Source organism: Pan paniscus, chromosome 19, assembly GCF_029289425.2.
Source record: "Pan paniscus chromosome 19, NHGRI_mPanPan1-v2.0_pri, whole genome shotgun sequence".
Taxonomy (NCBI): domain Eukaryota; kingdom Metazoa; phylum Chordata; class Mammalia; order Primates; family Hominidae; genus Pan; species Pan paniscus.
This window is the reverse complement of record NC_073268.2, coordinates 17915508-17935338: the sequence shown is the minus strand read 5'-3', so window position 1 is coordinate 17935338 and position 19831 is coordinate 17915508. Positions and strand designations below refer to the sequence as shown.

The 19831-nt window shown below is 41.5% G+C and overlaps 1 long non-coding RNA gene across 1 annotated transcript; it reads right to left on the bottom strand.

Annotated features, from left to right (window-relative positions):
• Positions 1–257: 257 nt before the first annotated feature.
• LOC134729493 (uncharacterized) lies at positions 258–19390 on the bottom strand. Its single transcript, XR_010110622.1, has 2 exons — positions 18542–19390; positions 258–1072 (listed from the first exon to the last, which is right to left on the bottom strand). It is a non-coding gene; the product is annotated as an uncharacterized LOC134729493 (long non-coding RNA).
• Between the last annotated feature and the right edge of the window lie 441 nt (positions 19391–19831).

The window sequence follows — 19831 nt, the reverse complement described above, 5'->3', positions numbered from 1 at the left end:
AATAAGAACTATTAAAACTAATAAAGAATTTAGCAAAAGTGTTCAGTAAAGAATATTTGAAAACTAACAAAAAAGTAGAAAATATTCATTTTTTAAGTATCATTCATAACAACGACAAAACTAATGATATATTTAAAATCTTTACAGAGAAAACAGTAATGCCTGAAAGCATGAAGCTCTATACAAATGGTAGGATACATTTTTTTAGGATGGCGATTCTCATGAACATCTATAAATTCAAAGAAATTCCAGTCAAATTGCCTACAGTATTTTTAATGAAAGCTGAGAAACAGATCCAAAAGTTCACATGGCATAAAGGACCAACAGCAAGAAATTTGGAAGAAGGCATGATGCAAATACACATTACCAGATAGCCAGATTTGCTGCAAAACTGTAGAGAGCCTCAAAACGTAGAACTAGATACATAAAAGATACCGGGAAATTTTCTTTTAATCAGATCAGTGGGGAAAAAATGAAACTATTCAATAGTACTAAACTGGCCAGTTCTTTAGAAGGAAAAAGTAAAATTAGTTCCCTTCTTCATGATATAATTACAAAATTTTGGCACTTCAAATTGCTAAACATGAACAGCCAAACTTAAAAGAACATCTTCGGGACTTAGAGCAGGAAGTATTTCTTAGATAAGACACAAAAATATCACCTACTTTTCAACATGCAATAGAAAATCTAATAAAATTAAAAGGCAAACTGTACTTTGGTGGAAGATATCTAATACATATAACTGAAGATTAAACATCAGAATATGTAACAGAACTCTCAGAAATAGATTAAGAGAGGCCAGGCATAGTGGCTCACAACCTGTAATCCCAGCACTTTGGGAGGCGGAGGCAGGCAGATCACCTGAGGTTGGGAGTTCGAAACCAACATGAACAACATGGAGAAATCCCGTCTCTACTGAAAATGCAAAATTAGTCGGTCGTGGTGGAGCATGCCTGTAATCCCAGCTACACAGGAGGCTGAGGCAGGAGAATCACTTGAACCCAGGAAGTGGAGGTTGTGGTGAGCCAAGATCACGCCATTGCACTCCAGCCTGGGCAAGAAGAGCAAAACTCTGTCTCAAAAAAAAAAGAAACAGGTTAAAAGAAAAAATGACAATCTTAATAGAAATAGAAAATTCACATAAAAGGCAAATAATTAATAAATATATAGAAATGTGTCATCTCATTAAAATTTAGTTAAAATGTAAATATTAGGTAAAACATTAAGATGCTGTTTCAAATCTGGATGGGAAAACACGTAGTCCGATAAAGCCAACAGGTGGTGAGAAATGGATAAGTACAATTCATACATTGCTGGTAACAGTTAAAACTGGCAACACCATTTTTGAACAATAATTTGGAAGTACTTGGCTAGGCGTAAAATGTGCATACCCAATCATCATGATATTCTATTTCATTTTTCTTTTGTTTGTTTCTCCTTTTCTGAGAGGCAGGGTCTCACACTCTATCACTGAGGCTGGATTATGGTGGTGCAATCATAGCTCACTGTAACCTAGCGTTCCTTTGCTTAAGCTATCCTCCCACCTCAGTCTCCCAAGCAGCTAGGATCAGGAGCATACTACTATACCTGGCTAATTTTTTTTTTTTTTTTTTTTTTGAGACCGAGTTTCGCTCTTCTTGCCCAGGCTGGAGTGCAATGGCACAATCTCGGCTCTTTGCAACCTCCGTCTCCTGGGTTCAAGCAATTCTCCTGCCTCAGCCTCCCGAGTAGCTGGGATTACAGGCATGCACCACCACACGCAGCTAATTTTGTATTTTTAGTAGAGACGGGGTTTCTCCATGTTGGTCAGGCTGGTCTCAAACTCCTGACCTCAGGTGATCCGCCCACCTCAGCCTCCCAAAGTGCAGGCATGAGCCACTGCACCCGGCCCTGGCTAATTTTTAATAAAAAATTTTGTAGAGATGGGGTCTTGCTGTGGTGTCCAGGTTGCCCTCAAACTCCTGACCTTTGGCCTCCCAAAGACATGAGCCACTATGCCCAGCCATGAAATTCTGTTTCTGAGAACATAAACTATACATTCCTCTGAATGAGGAAACAGGTTCACTGGAGTAGAGTCTGTAACAGCTAAAAACTAATTATATTATAATTCTGTTGAAATTGGTAAATAAACTATATTCATTTAACAGATCTTTCTATAGTAATAAAAATAAAATTAACTATATGTATCAACATGACTCAATCTCAGAACATATTGTTGAATGAAACAATAAAAAAATACTAAACAAGATTAAGTACACACAAGTAGTAAAGGAATTTGATGAAATACTATCTAGCAATTTAATTACTGTATGTATCAACATGACCTAATCTCAAAAATGGGGAATGCAAAAGCTGAATGAAAACAAAAATAATAAACAGATAAACATTAATAAGCATTGTTATCAATACGGATAAGGGATGAATATATTTTAAAATGCACAGAGCTGATATACAACAAATTTACAATCAAGCTCCTCATTAGCTCTGGAAAGGGGATGGAGAAGTTGGATTTTAGCTCTACCTATAATGTAATGTTTGACTTCTCATGTAAAAACAAAAGATAGAAATGTGACAACATTAACATTCTTTAAATATTAAGACTGGGGTTACATGGTGTCTACTGTATTCTGTAATCAAAATACTTCATAATCCACCACAAAACTATTTTCCCAGAAAGCAGCAGCAGTCACACAGCCCTCAGCCCCACTTCCCATCAGGATACACACACTCACTACTAAAACTTGTGACTATAGGTGAACTTGAACACAGTCTCCCATAGGGGCAAAATACAAAATGTCAAAAATAAAAAAGAACAAATCTGACCACAACAGGGTAAGACGTAAATTAAAACTTAATCATACCATAATAATTAAGACCAAGGATAGCAATGGTATTTTAACTTTTGTATGGACCAAACATAAACCATTCAAATCAACCACTGTGATAAAGTATTATCAATTATGTCTCTTCTTTTAGAAAGAAGACATTTTACAGTTCCCTAATTTTGATGGAACCTCTTCAAGATAAAAAGATACTTTTAAAGTACAGTTATCTGCTTCAATGTTGGCTGCAGGTCTAGCTCTACCCTAAATCCAGGCAATGATCTCAAGAGATCAATAAGAACCTAGGGATCATTCTTGAACAAGAAAAATGCCCCCACCCACAAAGAGACAAAACTAGTTAACCCTCGTATTTTATTCCCACCTTTCCTTACTCTTCAAGGCTTACCACCTTTCTATACTGCAAAATCTTCTGGATTTATAGATTCCTTTCATTCCTAAAACTATCACCACACCAGGTCCCCATCTATCACCCACTGGGCAACCCCAACAGCCTCCTTAGCTGCTCTTCCCAACACCAGTCAATCATACTACTTTTCCTCAATCAACTCCCCTCAAACTGTTTTCATCCTGGTATTCTAATGTTTAAGGAACCACACACTTCCTTTGTTTGAAAATAAAAAAGGAAAAGAAAATTACTTAAAACATTTTAGTTCACAAGAACTTTGATAAATACATTTTTTCTTGGATATTAATGAAAGTCTTACATCCCCTACACAGGTATTTCCCTAAATAACAATACAAAGTGAGCCTCCTGATAATATGTTTTGGATAATATGGTTAATAAATAACTAAAGAAAGGCAAGGCAGCACTAAGGAATACTAACAATTCCCAATTTATGAACAAGTTTCATTTTACCAGTGTATCTGTGATATGATGGTTTAGAACTGGAAGTGATCTCTAGGAGAAAGTTGTTACAGTATTGTTCTTCCATAATGCTGCTCAAACTCTGATCATCTCCAATGAAAAATGGAAAACCTCAACTCAAGTGTCCAAAAAGTATCTTGTGTTCAAAATGCCAGCAATATGAGCAGAAAACTAAGCTGTTATTAAACGTGAGAGGTGTACAGTTAACAAGTTTGGAGTAAGTTAGTTTTCATACTCCAGTGGCAGAGCAGAGCATCACAAAATAATATCACAAGAATAAAAGCTTCACATTCTTGTGTTCCTTAAAAACAAGCCATACAAACTCAGCTTATCAGAGGTAAAGATAAGACTTCCTCCTTAACATTCAAAAGGTAAATTTATTACTCTGACAATTTACAGCTCAACAAGGGACATTGATTGAACATTAGGGACATGTTTAATGTTATACTATACAGACTTCAGGAAAGAACACAGGACTAAGGTTGTAGAATGATACTTTAAATACAATGAGGACTTGGTTTCTAATACAGTCATTATCAATAATGAAGAAAATCATGTGGATTCTGACATTGATGAGTCAACTCATTCCTGTTGCTTGTTTCTGTGCTATTAGTAAAATAACTGTTTTAATTATGTGTCTGGGTAGGACACTAGACTGCCTTAGAACATTTGATTTTACTGTGTGCTTTATCCCAGTCCATACAAAAGTATGCACTGTATGTACTGTAATGATCACCTGAGTGGGAATTCTTTTCAACTCATATTTTGCTCCTTGACTCACAAGTACTCACTACCTATCTCAAAAGCAGTGTGAAACAAATAGAGGAAAGATCAGGAGACAAGTTCTCACTTTTACTTACTTTATATGATCCTAAACATATAAATTGATCTCTGGAAATAAGAACAACATCTACTTCACAAAGTTGTGATAGCCATACAATGATGTAATCCTAACTGCAACCTAAAATGTGTGTATTAGATAAGAATAACAATTTATTTAGTCATTATAACCATGGATTAAATTCCATACCAAAAAGGTACAAAAAAGGAAGAAAAATAGATAAGATTAAAGAAAAACCTCTCAGATAAATTCAGGAAACAGAAGTGTTTTCAGTTAGCAGCAAGCCATATTCTGAGAGTTTCTTGAACTTTGAACTTTACAGTCATTTAAAAGTTCCACTCTAAACAGAAAAATCAAGGTAGTCTAGTAGCATAGACATTGCATTATTAGTGACATTACCCCCAAATTTAAAACGATGGAGGTAATAAAGCACAAAGAGGAAAAAAGAAGAGAACCAAACTGTCCAAAGTTAAATATCCCACATTTTAGTTGTAAAGTAAAACGCAGGAAGAAACTTGGATACACACTTCGTCTTAACCCATTCTCATCTGTCACATGACCTAGGTTGTGTCAGCTTCCTATAGATACCTGTAGTAATGTGGAACACATGTACCAGAGCCCATTCTTTTTTTTTTTTTTTTTTTTTTGAGATGGAGTCTCGCTCTGTCACTCAGGCTGGATGCAGTGGCAGCATCTCGGCTCACTGCAACCTCCACCTCTCGGGTTCAAGCGATTCTCCTGCCTCAGCCTCCTGAGTAGCTGGAATTACAGGTCTGTCACCACACCTGGCCAATTTTTGTATTTTTAGTAGAGATGGGGTTTTGCCACGTTGGCCAGGCTGGTCTCGAACTCCTGACCTCAAGTGATCTGCCCACCTCAGCCTCTTAAAGTGCTTGAGTTACAGGTGTGAGCCACCGTGCCCAGCCCTAGAACCAATTCTATCTAGACTGCCAGTTCATCCTGACAGACCCTTGAAATTGAACACAGCACTTTTATCTTACTGTTTAAACCAGGTTACCTCTAATACAGAAATGAAATTTCTGTAGTTTTGGTAGTTTATTTCAGCCAAGCATTTAGCCCACCATGAACTCACTCTATCCTCCTTCCTTCCATTTAACAAGTATTTAAACAACTATTAGTTACCAAGAGTTAGATGAGGGATACAAAAAGATACAAAAAAAACTATGGCTCAAGTTCACAATTTAATGTGGAAGATAGATGTTAATAATCAAATAATCATATAAAATGTAAGATAAGAGATCCTAACTATGTCAGATTTAGACTGGGGGATCTAGAAAGACTTGTGATATAAACATTTAAACAGACCTCTGAAGCATAAATTAGGACTTGGATGCGCAAACTGGTAGGGGTTGGGGATGTGGAGCAGAAGACACTAGGTGGAACTGTGGTGTGTCACAAAGAAGAAACGACATGTATACAATGGGTATGTGGTTAGAGCTCCAACAGTGAACAACGAAAAGAATTCATTCAACCTGACAATGGACACAGGTAGGCAGGGCCAGGTCACACAGAACCTGGCAATCCATGTTAATCTTATAAAACAATATAAGCAATCCTCATCTTCCCTCACCCTCTTTTATTTATCTCAGACCCTGTTTGAAGGAAAATTTACAAATACAAGCTAAAAGGTAATAAACTCCCACATAACCAACAACTAATTTCAACTATCAACTTTTGGTGAATCCTACCTCATCTATAACATCTATCTCCTACCCCTATGAATTATGTTTAAGCCAATTCCCAACATCACATCATTACCTCTAAATATTTCAGTATGTGTTTCTAAAATGTAAGGTCTTTAAAAATAGGTACAGATATATTTCATAATTTAAAAAATAATAATTCCTTAATGTAAAATATCCAGTTACTGGTTAAATTTCCTGGACTGTCTCAGTTGTTCTCTCCAAATCAGAATCAAATAATATCCACACAATTCATTTGGTTAATACATCTCAAGCTTGTAACACGCTCCTCCTCTTCCTCCTTTTCCTTCCTCACAATTTGTGGAAGAGACAGCGCTATCTGTCCTCTAGAATATCCTACATTGTGGATTTTGCTGACTGTACCTTTAACACAAAGCCCATACTTTTGAACTTGATAAATTGACACTTCTAGGCTGGGCGTGGTGGCTCATGCCTGTAATCTCAGCACTTTGGGAGGCTGAGGCAGGTAGATCATTTGAGGTCAGGAGTTCAAGACCAGCCTGACCAACATGGTGAAACCCCGTCTCTACTAAAAATACAAAAAAATTAGCCGAGTGTGTTGGCATGGGCCTGTAGTTCCAGCTATGTGGGAGACTGAGGCAGGAGAAATGCTTGAACCCAGGAGGTGGAGGGTGCAGTGAGCCAAGATCATGCCACCACACTCTAGCCAGGGTGACAGAGTGAGACTCTGTCTCAAAAATAAATAAACAAACAAACTACCTTTAGTAGTTTGATATATTTTGTTTTCTGTAAGTCAGCTCATTATTCTTTTTGTACATTACAGTTTTACACGTTTAAGATTAAGACTGAGATATGTTTTAAAATACACTCAATCTTTAAAGAATCATTTAAGGTACTTTAAACTCCTTTCAATACCCATCAGTCAGATTTTTCATCAAACATGGTAAACATATACATATTATATACTCTGCCTAGCACAATAAAAGAAATGTAATTGTCTTACCCTATGCAAATTTCCAACCTGAAAATACCCAGAAGCATCTTATAAACACTGAAACCCACGTCTCTCCAGGAAAGTTTTTCCTTGTGCATCGTACCTCACAATTCACTACTTTGTATTCTTCAAGCTTAGTTGGATCCTCTTATTTTGTTATTTGTTTGTGCTATTATTTCCAAGTCATGTCATGTATACGACTGGTCTCCAACTAGATTATCCTTCCCTTTTTATAGGAACTACCACGTGATTTAACTGTAAAACAATTTCTAATGGTGTCTGCACACACGTAGTTTACAAGTAAATTTGCAAAAAATATAAACAATATGACAGAGATTTAGCTGATGCCTTATCATGTCTAATTCCCAAATGTTTATATTTTAAAAACACCTAACTGAAGTATTCTAATGGAGAAAAAATGGCATGACAAAGAAATATGGAAATGGCTTACAATTCTTGGCTGGCTGTACGACTGGACATGGAATTTGAGCACGAAGATTTCGAACAAAACACTAGCCTAGTTACTGTGTCTTTTTAATTTTTTTTAGACGGAGTTTTACTCTTGTCGCCAAGGCTGGAGTGCAATGGCGCGATCTCGGCTCTCTGCAACCTCTGCCTCTCCAGTTCAAGCGATTCTCCTGCCTCAGCCTCCCAAGTAGCTGGGATTACAGGTGCCTGCCACCAAGCCAAGCTAATTTTTTTGTATTTTTAGTAGAGACTAGGTTCACCATGTTAGCCAGGCTAGTCTTAAACTCCTGACCTCAGATAATCCACCCACCTCGGCCTCCCAAAGTGCTGGGATTACAGGCGTGAGCACCCGCACCCGGCCTACTCTGTCTTTTTTAGAGAATAAGACTCTGGTATGTTTCAAGAATAAAGCAAATGGCAAAGTTAATAGTGAAAGGTTCTCGGTTATTTAAAGTACTGCCCTTCCAGAGCAGCTCCTCCAGAGTGAATCAATTTTCTGTCTACTTTTCTTCCTTTCAAAAGTCAAACTGGGGTTAGAATGTTCGAATTCTATATGTTATATTAATTTCTCTTTCAAAAAGATCACTTGAGGCCAGGCACGGTGGCTCGCGCCTGTAATCCCAGCATTTGGGAGGCTGAGGCGGGCAGATCACTTGAGGTCAGGAGTTCTAGACCAGTCTGACCAACATGGTGAGACCCTGTCTCTACTAAAAATACAAAAATTAGCAGATAGTAGTGGTGGGTGCCTGTAATCCCAGCTACTTGGGAGGCTGAGGCAGGAGAATTGCTTGAACCCGGGAGGCAGAGGTTGCAATGAGCCAAGATCACGCCATTGCACTCCAGTCAGCGTGACAAGAGTGAAACCCCTTCTGAAAAAAAAAAGATTGCTTGAGCTCAGGAGTCAAGATCAGCCTAGGCAACAGGTGAAACCCCGTCTCTACAAAAAAATACAAAAATTAGCCAGGAATAGTGGTGCAAGCCTGTGGTCCCAGCTACTCAGGAGGCTGAGAAGGGAGGATCGATCACTTGAGCCTAAGAGGTCAAGGCTGCAGTGAGCCTTGTGCACAGTGAGATTGAGCCACTGCACTCCAGCCTGGGCAGCATAGCAAGACCTTGTCACAAAAACAAAACAAAACAAAACCCAGAAGAGTGAAGGATCAGAAAAGTACAATGTATTGAGACATGGTCTCCCACCCATCCCTACCCCAGCCCCACATATTCCATAGGGAGAACTTGCCTCCAGCTATCTCTAGAAGAGTAGGAGAATTTTAATACTAAATCGAATAGAAAAACATCTTTTTTCTCACTTTAAAAATACGGTTTATTGGAAAAGAGTATGGTGTTTGGAATCAGTGAACACCAAGTTCCAAATCCTACTCACACTTCCCAGAATACATACCATGGCAATGCCAAAATATGACCATGCTTGTTAATATTTAGGCCAAGGCATTAAATGTTTATAACATAACACAAATACTTGTAATCTAAATTTGAATGAATGTCTTCAATTTTCAGTAAAATAAGACCCTATTAAAGCCCTACCATTAATATATATTCATTCATAAACATACTGAGTACCTAATGAATGTTAAACACTGTAGAATCTCTAAGGAAAGAATACTCGGTCACTTTATAAGCTATGTGGTAGTCAAGAAAAATCCTTTCTACTCATTGATACGTTAAATGATCAAAAAATCCAAAGCTAAAAAATGATCAGAGAACAGTGAAAAAATTTTAGTGGCTTTATGCTTCCAATTCCATTTTCTTCTGGCCTCTTTTCTGAAGCTTGCCTAAATCATCCCAGGAATGCTAAAATTGGGTGTTAGTTAGGCATAACCAAAATGAAATAACAAAGTAAGTACCCCAAATAAAACTAGGAGAAAAAATCCAGGGAACCAAGCAGGCAGTAAGGATCTAAAGTTCTATACTTGGAACCTCTACCCTGAATGTTAAATAATAGATGTTTTTTAAACAGTTGACTGCCAAGTGTGGTGGCATGTGCCTGTAATCCTAGCTACTTGGGAGGCTGAGGTGGAGAGGCTCATTCTAGACTAGTCTGGACAAATAGCAAGACCCTGTCTCACGGGTGGGGGAGCGGGGAGAAGGCAACCAAGCTGGGTGTGCCATGTGCCTCTAGTCCCAGCTACTTGGGAAGCTGAGGCAGGAGGAGTGCTTGAAACCATAGGCCACTGTACTCCAGCCTAGGCAACACAGGAAGACCCTATCTCTAAAACAAACAAACATAAACAAAAAGGCTGGGCGTGGTGGCTCACACCTGTAATCCCAGCACTTGAGGAGGCCGATTTGGGAGGATCACTTGAGATCAGGAGTTCGAGACCAGCCTGGCCAACATGATAAAATTTTTGTATTTTTAGTCTCTACTAAAAACAAAAATTAGCTGAGTGTGGTGGCGGGTGCCTGTAATCCCAGCTACTTGGGAGGCTGAGGCATAAGAATCATTTGAACCTGGGAAGCGGAGGTTGCAGTGAGCTGAGATCACACCACTGCACTCCAGCCTGGGCAACAGAGCGAGACTCCATCTCAAACAAACAAACAAACAAAAAAACAGTTATACCTTTAATTATTATCTTCATTCAGTAATTAGGCAATTAGAATTTGATTGCTAAATGAATGTTCAAAGTTCAACCAAAATTAGTCCAAGATGAAGCCAAGAACACATCTCAACTCATTCAATAAAGCCATTATTACTCCGATGCCAAAACCAGACACAGATATCACAAGACAACTACAGACCAATATATCTTATGAATACAGATGTAAAAGTCCTCAACAAAGCAAAATGAATCCAGCAACATATAAAAAGGCTTATACACCATGACTTAATCCCAGGGATTCAAGGTTGCTTTAACTTCTGAAAATCAATTAATGTAATACACGGTATTAATAAAGGATACAAACCACATGATCATTTGAATAGACGCAAAAAAAGCACTTGACAAAATCCAACTTGCTTTCATGATAAAAACACTCAACAAAGTAGGAACTGAAGAAAACATCTTCAACCTAATAAAGAATACCTATAGGAGAAAAAAAAGAATACCTACAAAAACCCCATAGCTAAAATCATACTTAATGGAGAAAGCCTGAATGCTTTCTCTCTCAGGTCAAGAACAAAACAAGGATATCCACTCTTACCACTCTGTTTAACACTGCACTGAAGGTTCTGGCCAGGGCAAATAGGCAAGAAAAAGAAATAAAAATCACTCAGGCTTAAAAAAAAAGAAGTAAAACTACCTTTATTTGCAGATGATATAATCTTGTATATAGAAAATCCAAAGAAAATCCCACAAATAAACTACTAGACCCAATAAACACATCCAACACAGTTACAGGATACAAGCTCAATATATAAGTAGTAATCGTATTTCTATACACAAGCAATAAGCAATCTGAACATGAAAAGTTTCTAAAAATTCCACTTACAATAGTATCCAAAAAAAAAAAACACACATAGAAAGCCGGACACAATGGCTCACACCTGTAATCCCAGCACTTTGGGAGGCCAAGGCAGGCGGATCACTTGAGGTCAGGAGTTCGAGACTAGCCTAGCCAACATAGTGAAACCCTGTCTCCACTAAAATACAAAAATTAGCTAGGTGTGGTGGCGGGTGCCTGTAATCCCAGCTACTCAGGAGGTTGAGGCAGCGGAATCACTTGAACCTGGGAGCAGAGGTTGCGGTGAGCCGAGATTGTACCACTGCACTGTAGCCTGGGTGACAGAATGAGACTCTGTCTCAAAACAAAAAAAGAATAATCAGAAATAAATTTAACAAAAGCAGTGACAATCTTATACTCTGAAATATATAAAAATTGCCAAAAGAAGTTAAAGAAATCCTAACTAAATGGAAAGGCCAGGTGTGATGGCTCACACCTGCAATCCTGGCACTTTGGTAGACTGAAGTGGGTGGACTGCTTGAGCCCAGAAGTTCAAGACCAGACTAGGCAACATGGCAAGACCTCGTCTCTACAAAAAATACAAAAATGAGCTAGGTGTGGTGGCATGCACCTGTAGTCCTAGCTGCTTGGGGGGCTGAGGAGGGAAGATCACTTGAACCTACTTAAGGCTGCAGTGAGCTGTGATTGCATTACTGTACTTCACTTCAGCCTGGATGACAGAGCAAAACTGTGTCTCAAAAAAAAAAAAAAAAAAAAAAGGAAAGACATCCTATGTTCATGGATGAGAATGGATCAGAAGATGTAACACTGTTAAAATGGCAATATTCCCTAAATTGATCTACAGAACCACCAATGGGATCCCAGTATACCCAAAAGAATCTTGAAAAGGAAAAACAAAGCTGGAGGACTCACACTTCCTGATTTGAAAACATAATTCAAAGCTACGGAAATCAAGACAGTGTGGTAGTGGTATAAGGATAAACATGCAGATCAATGGAATATAATTGTGGGTTCAGAAATAAACCCTTACACTGACAGTCAATTGATTTTTTTGACAAGAATGCCAAGAGAATTCAGTGGAGGAAAGAATGGTCTTTTTAAGCCAAGTGCTGTGGCTGACACCTGTAGTCCCAGCACTTTGGGAGGCCGAAGCAAGAGGACTGCTTGAGGCCAGGAGTTCGAGACTAGCCTGGGCAACAAAGCAAGACCCCATCTCTACAAGAAACAAACAGTGGTCTTTTCAACAAACCATGCTGGGACAACTGAATATTCACATGCGGTAGAATGAAGTTGGACCACTGTATCTCACACTATACACAAAAATTAATTCTAATTAAATTTAAACATGGATTATAGACCTAAATGTAACAGCTAAAACAATAAAATTCCTAGAAGAATACAAAAGCTAATCTTCATTTCATTTGGTGGCTTGACATCAAAACCACTTGCAACAAAGGAAAAAACAAGTAAATTGGACTTCATCAAAATTATAACATTTTGTACGTTAAAGGACACCATCAAGAAATTGAAAACACAACCCATAGATGGGAGAAAATATTTGCAAATCATGTATCTCACAAGGGATTTGCATCTAGTATATTTAAAGAACTCTTACAACTCAACAATAAAAAGAGAATCCAATTTTAAAATGGGCAAAGGCTGAGCATGGTGGCTCACACCAGAAAGAGAGGATCGCTTGAGGCAAGGATTTTGAGGCCTGCCAGAGCAATATAGCAAGACCCTGTCTCTACAAAATAAATTAATAATAATGAAAAAAAAAACAATTAGCCAGGCATGGTGGCACACACCTGTAGTCCTAGCTACTCATGAGCCTGAGGCAGAAGGAACCCTTGAGTCCAAGAGTTTGAGGTTCCAGAAACTATGATTGGGCCGGGTGCGGTGGCTCACGCCTGTAATCCTAGCACTTTGGGAGGCCAAGGCGGGTGGATCCTGAGGTCAGGAGTTCAAGACCAACCTGGCCAAGATGGTGAAACCCCATCTCTACTAAAAATACAAAAATTAGCTGGGCGTGGTGGTGGGTGCCTCTAATCCCAGCTACTTGGGAGGCTGAGGCAGAGAATCACTTGAACCCAGGAGGCAGAGATTGCAGTGAGCCAAGATAGTGCCACTGAACTCCAGCCTGGGTGACAGAGCAAGACTCCATCTCAAAAAAAAAAAAAAAAAAGAAAAGAAAACTACGATTGGCCACTGCACTCTAGCCAGAGTGACAGAGCAAGACCTAGCCTAAAAAACAATAGGTGTATAAAAATAAAATTAAAATGTGCAGAGAATTTAAATAGACATTTCTCCAAAGAAGATATATGAATGGCCAATAAGCACATGAAAAGATCTCATCAAGTTGAGCACAGGGGATCAGGCCTGTAATCCCAACACTTTGGGAGGCCAAGGTGCGGGGACTGCTTGAGCCCAGGAATTTGAGACCAGCCTGGACAACATGGCAAAACCCCATCTCTACAAAAAATACAAAAAAGGCCAGGTACAGTGGCTCATGCCTTTAATCCCAGCACTTTGGGAGGCTGAGGCAGGCTGATCACGTGAGGTCAGGAGTTTGAGACCAGCCTGGCCAAAATGCTGAAACCCCATCTCTTCTAAAAATACAAAAATTAGCCGAGGGCCTGTAGACCCAGCTACTTGGGAGGCTGAGGGAGGAGAATCTCTTGAACCCAGGAGGCAGAGGCTGCAGTGAGCTGAGGTCACGCCACTGCACTCCAGTCTGTGTGACAGAGTGAGACTCCGTCTCAAAAAATAAATAAATAAATAATAACCAGCTGGGTGTGGTGGTACACACTTCTAGTCCCAGCTACTTGGGAGGTTGAGGTGAGAGGATCACTTGAGCCCAGTAGGTCTTAGCTGCAGTAAGCTGTGATCGTGCCACTGCACTACAGTCTGGGCTACAGAGCAACACTTTGTCAAAATGAAAAAAAAGAAAAAGGAAAGAAGGAAGGGAGGGAGGGAGAGGAGGGAAGGAGAGAGCAAAGCGAGGGAGGGAAGGAGGGAGTGAAGGGAGGGAGGGAGGGAAGGAGATATCTTATAATTAGTCATCAGGAAAATTCAATTCAAAACCACAATGATATACCACTTGACATCCACTAGGATGCTATAATCAAAAAATAAAAAAAGATAGACAATTACAAAGTGTTGGCAAGACTGTGGAGAAACCGGCACCTTCATATGCTGCTAGAAATACAAAATCGTCCAGCTGCTTTGGAAAATAGTTTTGGTGGTTACTAAAAAAGTTAGAATTACCATATCACCCAGCACTTCTAGCCTTAGGAATATACCCAAGAGAACTGAAAAGAGGTATCCAAACAAAAACTTACACAAGAATGTTTAGGGCCAGGTGTGGTGGCTCACACCTGTATTCCCAGCACTTCCAGAGGCTAAGGAGAGAGGACTGCTTGAGCCCAGGAGTTCAAGACCAGCCTGGGCAACATAAGGAGGTCACATCTCTACAAAAAAAAAAAAAAAAAAAAAAAAAATATCAGGGAACAGTGGCTCACACCTGTAATCCCAACACTTTGGGAGGCTGAGGTGGGAGAATTACTTGAGCTCAGGAATTTGAGACCAGCCTGGGCAATATAATAAGACTCAATTTCTACAAAAAAATTTTAAAAGTAGCTGGGCATGGTGGCACATACTTTTAGTCCTAGCTACTTGGGAGGCTGAGGTGGGAGGATCACTTGAGCCCAGGAGGTTGAGGCTGCAGTGAGCTATGATTGCACCACTGCATTCCAGCCTGGGTGACCGAGAAAGACCCTGTCTCAAAAATAAAAATAAAAATAAAAAAAGCAAATGTGCCATACAAAGCGTAGATATGGATGGACTTCTAAATATTTTACCAAGAGCAATAGATCAAAACAGGTGCCCAACCAAAATTTTTATTTTATTTTTTTTAGAGACAGGGTCTCACTGTCACCCAGGCTGCTCGAGGGCAGTGGTGTGATCAGAGCTCACTGTAACCTCAAACTCTTAGGCTCAATCAAGTGATCCTCTTGCCTCAGCCCCCTGAGTAATGAGGACTATAGGCGTGTGCCACCATCCTCAGCTAATTGTTTTTATTTTTTGTAGAGACAGGGGTCTCACTCTGTTGCCCAGGCTGGTCTAGAACTGCTGGCCTGAAGCAATCCTCCTGCCTTGGCCTCCTAAAACTCTGGGATTACAGGTGTGATCCACCATGCCCAGCCTCAACCAAAAATCTTAAATTTCTAACGAGCATGGAAAGGGGGAAGTGGGATGAAAAACTTTCCTCAAAACAGAAGAATAGTGCAAATGAGGAAAAACAATAAAAGACCATAAAGTGGTCAGGGGCACTAAGACCTATGCAGGCAAAACAACAATTAAAACCTTACAAGAGGCCAGATGCGGTAGCTTACGCCTGTAATCCCAGCATTTTGAGAGACCAAGGTGGATGGATCACCTGAGGTCAGGAGTTCGAGACCAGCCTGGCCAATATGGTGAAACCTTGACTCTACTAAAAATACAAAAATTACCCGGTGTGGTGGCACACGCCTGTAGTCCCAGCTACTCGGGAGGCTGAGGAAAGAGAATCACTTGAACCCGGAGGTGGAGGGTGCTGGGAGCCAAGATCCCACAACTGTACTCCAGCCTGGGCAACAGAGCAAGACTCTCTCAAAAAAAAAAAAAAAAGCTTCCAAGAAAATTATGCAAGCCGGGCGCAGTAGCTCACGCCTGTAATCCCAGCACTTTGGGAGGCCGAGGGGAGGCAGATAATTTGAAGTTAGGAGTTCAAGACCAGCCTGGCCAACATGGTGAAATTCTATCTCTACTAAAAAAAAAAAAAAGAACTTACAAAAATTAGCCAGGCGTAGTGGCGCATGCCTGCACTCACAGCTGCTTCGGAGGCTGAGGCAGGAGAATCGCTTGAACCTGGGAGTCAGAGGTTGCAGGGAGTCAAGATTGCACTCCAGCCTGAGCGACAAAAGCAGAACTCCATTTCAAAAAAAAGAAAATGCAAAGCGACCTCAGAGACAGTTTAAATATATAAAAAGCTAGTGCCAAATAAAACTGGATGGGTCACTTGATAAACAGGATATAAACAGTGGATAAAAAGCAAGACAGCTGATATATATAATTCTTATTTGCTTCAATATTTACTGGGGAAGATAGAGGGGAAAAAGCTATCTAAATTACTCTTTAAAACATACAAATCACTAATAGTGAATAAAATTCATCATTAAATATGCTAAATTCCTCAAACTGATATGTCAGATGTCAGGTAGTCATGAAGACCCAAAATATTCTCTATGGGTTTTTTGTTTGTTTGCTTTTTGAGACAGTCTCGCTCTGTTGCCCAGGCTGGAGTGCAGTGGCACCATCTCGGCTCACTGCAAGCTCTGTTGCCCGGGTTCAAGAGATTCTCCCACCTCAGCCTCCCAAGTAGCTGGGATTACAGGCATGCGCTACCACATCCGGCTAATTTTTGTATTTTTAGTAGAGATGGAGTTTCACTGTGTTGCCCAGGCTGGTCTCAAACTCCTGACCTCAAGTGATCCGCCCACCTCGGCCTCCCAAAGTGCTGGGATTTCAGGTGTTAGCCACTGCGCCTGACCCCTTCTCTGTGTTTTAAAGGCATTTAAGTATAAATTATTAAACTGCAGGACAGAACATATTAGCTGACGGTCATATGAGTGACCTTCTCTAAATGCCAGGAGGATAGAATCCACTTTTCCTTTATCAACATTTTCCTTGCTCAACTTCTGGCATATTAGGTACTCAACAAATATGTGCTGAACCAAAATGAACAAAAAAATGCTGTCATCAAAGTAACTCCCATCCACTCAAGTAGGCTGCAACTTCAAACTGCCCAAACTGGCAAATCTCTAATAAAGATGGGCTCAGAAGACATACCAGCATGAATAACCTTCTGAGGAAAAGACAACATGGATTCTAAAAGTGGAAATCACACCACACCAGTTCACCCAAATTCTCTGAGAAAATAAATATGTGAATATAATTTATGTGAGCTTTCACAAAACTCTTGATAAGATTCTAAGTAAAGATTTTTTTTTTTTGAGGCTGAGTCTCGCTCTGTCGCCCAGGCTGGAGTGCAGTGGCGCAATCTCGGCTCACTGCAAGCTCCACCTCCTGGGTTCACGCCATTCTCCTGCCTCAGCCTCCCGAGTAGCTGGGACTACAGGCACCCGCCACCACGCCCCGCTAATTTTGTTTTTTTGTATTTTTAGTAGAGACGGGGCTTCACCGTGTTAGCCAGGATGGTCTCGATCTCCTGATCTCGTGATCCACCTGCCTCAGCCTCCCAAAGCACTGGGATTACAGGAGTGAGCCACCACACCCGGCCCTGAAGATTATTTTTTTAAAGACCTGAGTGGCCACAGAATGAGTACATTTACTGTAGACAGGACATAATTGAGACACAGATAATTATGGGTAGATGCTGAGGTACTTCCCCAAATGAAGAAGTATAAACAGAAGATTGATAATTTTTTAGAAATGCTCCTCAGAAACTGCACAGGGTGAGAGGAGAAAGGGTCAAGGAAAGGCAAATACTAATGTTTTTAGGAGCAAAAGAGGAAATAAGTCTGCAGAGGAAACCAAGAGTATGAGCCGGGCTCGGTGACTCACGGCTGTAATCCTAGCACTTTGGGAGGCCAAGGCGGGCAGATCACGTGAGGTCAGGAGTTCGAGACCAGCCTGGCCAACATGATGAAAGCCCGTCTCTACTAAAAATACAAAAATTAGCCACGTGTGGTGGCAGGTGCCTGTAATCCCAGCTACTGGGGAAGCTGAGGCAGGAGAATCGCTTGAACCCAGGAGGCGGAGGTTGCAGTGAGCCGAGATCGCGCCACTGCACTCCAACCTGGACGAAAGAGCAAGACTCCGTCTCAAAAAAAAAGTTTCAAAGATAAAACAAAAATCTTGTTAAGAATACATGAGACGCTAAAGAAATAATCTACTTTAATTCATGCTATCAATTTTCATTTCCTATGTGTAGGTGTTGAGGGTCTAGTACCCATGATAAATGACATACACCTGTTCTGGGCTGACTTTTGTTCCCTAAAAGAGATAGGTAGTACTCCAGGGGGCTGGGCACAGTGGCGCATGCCTGTAATCCCAGCACTTTGGGAGGCCAAGGCCACAGGATCACTTGAGCTCAGGAGTTCAAGATCAGCCCGGGCAACATGGCAAGACCCCGTCTCTACTAAAAATACACAAAAATAGCCAGGTGTGGTAGTGCGCACCTGTAGTCCCAGCTACTCGAGAAGCTGAGGTGGGAGGATTGCTTGAGCCCGGGGATGAGGGGGCTGGAGGTTGCAGTGATCCAAGTGCCACCGCACTCCAGCCTGGATGACAGAGGAAGACCCCGTCTCAAAAAAAAAAGAAAGAAAGAAAAAAAAAGAGATATGTAGTACTCCTAACATTCAGTACCTCAGAATGGGATCTTAGAGACAGGATCTTCAGGCCAGGTGGCTTCCCTTCCTCTCTGCGTCGGTCCGTCCCACCTCTGCTCGGCCTGGTGACCCTAACTCCGCTCCGCGCCCCCGGCCGCGGCCCCGGCCCGCCTCCTGGGCAGCCAGGCCCCCCGGCCACTCGGCCGGCAGCCCGCGGCCCAGGTCTGCAAGTGGGAGCTGGGCTGGGGTCCCCATGCTCCACACACGCGTCTCCTCTCCCCAAGCCCTGCCGCTTCCAGGGCCCTCGGTGGCGCCCGCTCCCCGGGCCCCTCGGCCCCCCGCCTCTCAGCCGGGCGCTCCCTCGAGCTCGCCGGGTCGGGGCCGCCTCCTCTGCCTCACCGTCATCCTTGCCCACTCGTGCTCCCACCCCCAGGGGCACCAGAGCCAACGGCTGCTCCCCAAGCCTCGGACCTTCCTGCGCGGCTGAACCAAGCCTAGAAGTGGGGGCGGGGAATCTTCCGCCCTCCTCTGGCGCTCATTGGCCTTTCAGGGGCACATCGTGAGCGCCATTGGCTGACTGATGGTGTCCGTCAGAGCGATGGGGCAGGACAGAAAGGGGAGAGGGATGCTGGTGCCTTGGCATTTCTGTGTCTGTGTATCTGTCTGTCTCTGTCTCTATCTTGGCCCTTGGAAACGAGAGGCTTTTGGCCGAGAGGACAAGAAGGGGGCCTGAGGTGGGAGGAATAGGAATAGGAATCCCGGCAAAGCGTCACGCCAGTCGGCTACTCTGAACCCCCTAAGTCCCCTTTAGGTTCTCTTCTCCATCACCCCCAACCCCTGCCCCTCACCCCTCGAGGTTCCTTCATCCAGGAAGCGACGTGATGAAAACTCCAGGCCGGAAAGCCATAGGGAGAGATGTTATATAGGTATATAAAATACACACACACACACACACACACACACACACAAAGTATTAGCTGTGAGTTGTTAATAGATGCTCTTCATTTAGGTTGAGGAAGTTTCTTTCTGTTCCTAATTTGTTGAGTATACATCTTTTATTTTATTCATTTAAAATGTTATTTCAAGAAGAAATTTGGGCCGGGCACAGTGGCTCACACCTGTAATCCCAGCACTTTGGGAGGCCAAGGCAGGTGGATCACCTAAGGTTAGGAGTTTGAGACCAGCCTGACCAACATGGTGAAACCCTGTCTCTTCTAAAAATACAAAAACTAGCAGGGTGTGGTGGTGCATGCCTGTAATTTCAGCTACTCAGGAGCCTGAGAGAGAAGAATCACTTGAACCCAGGAGGCGGAGGTTGCAGTGAACC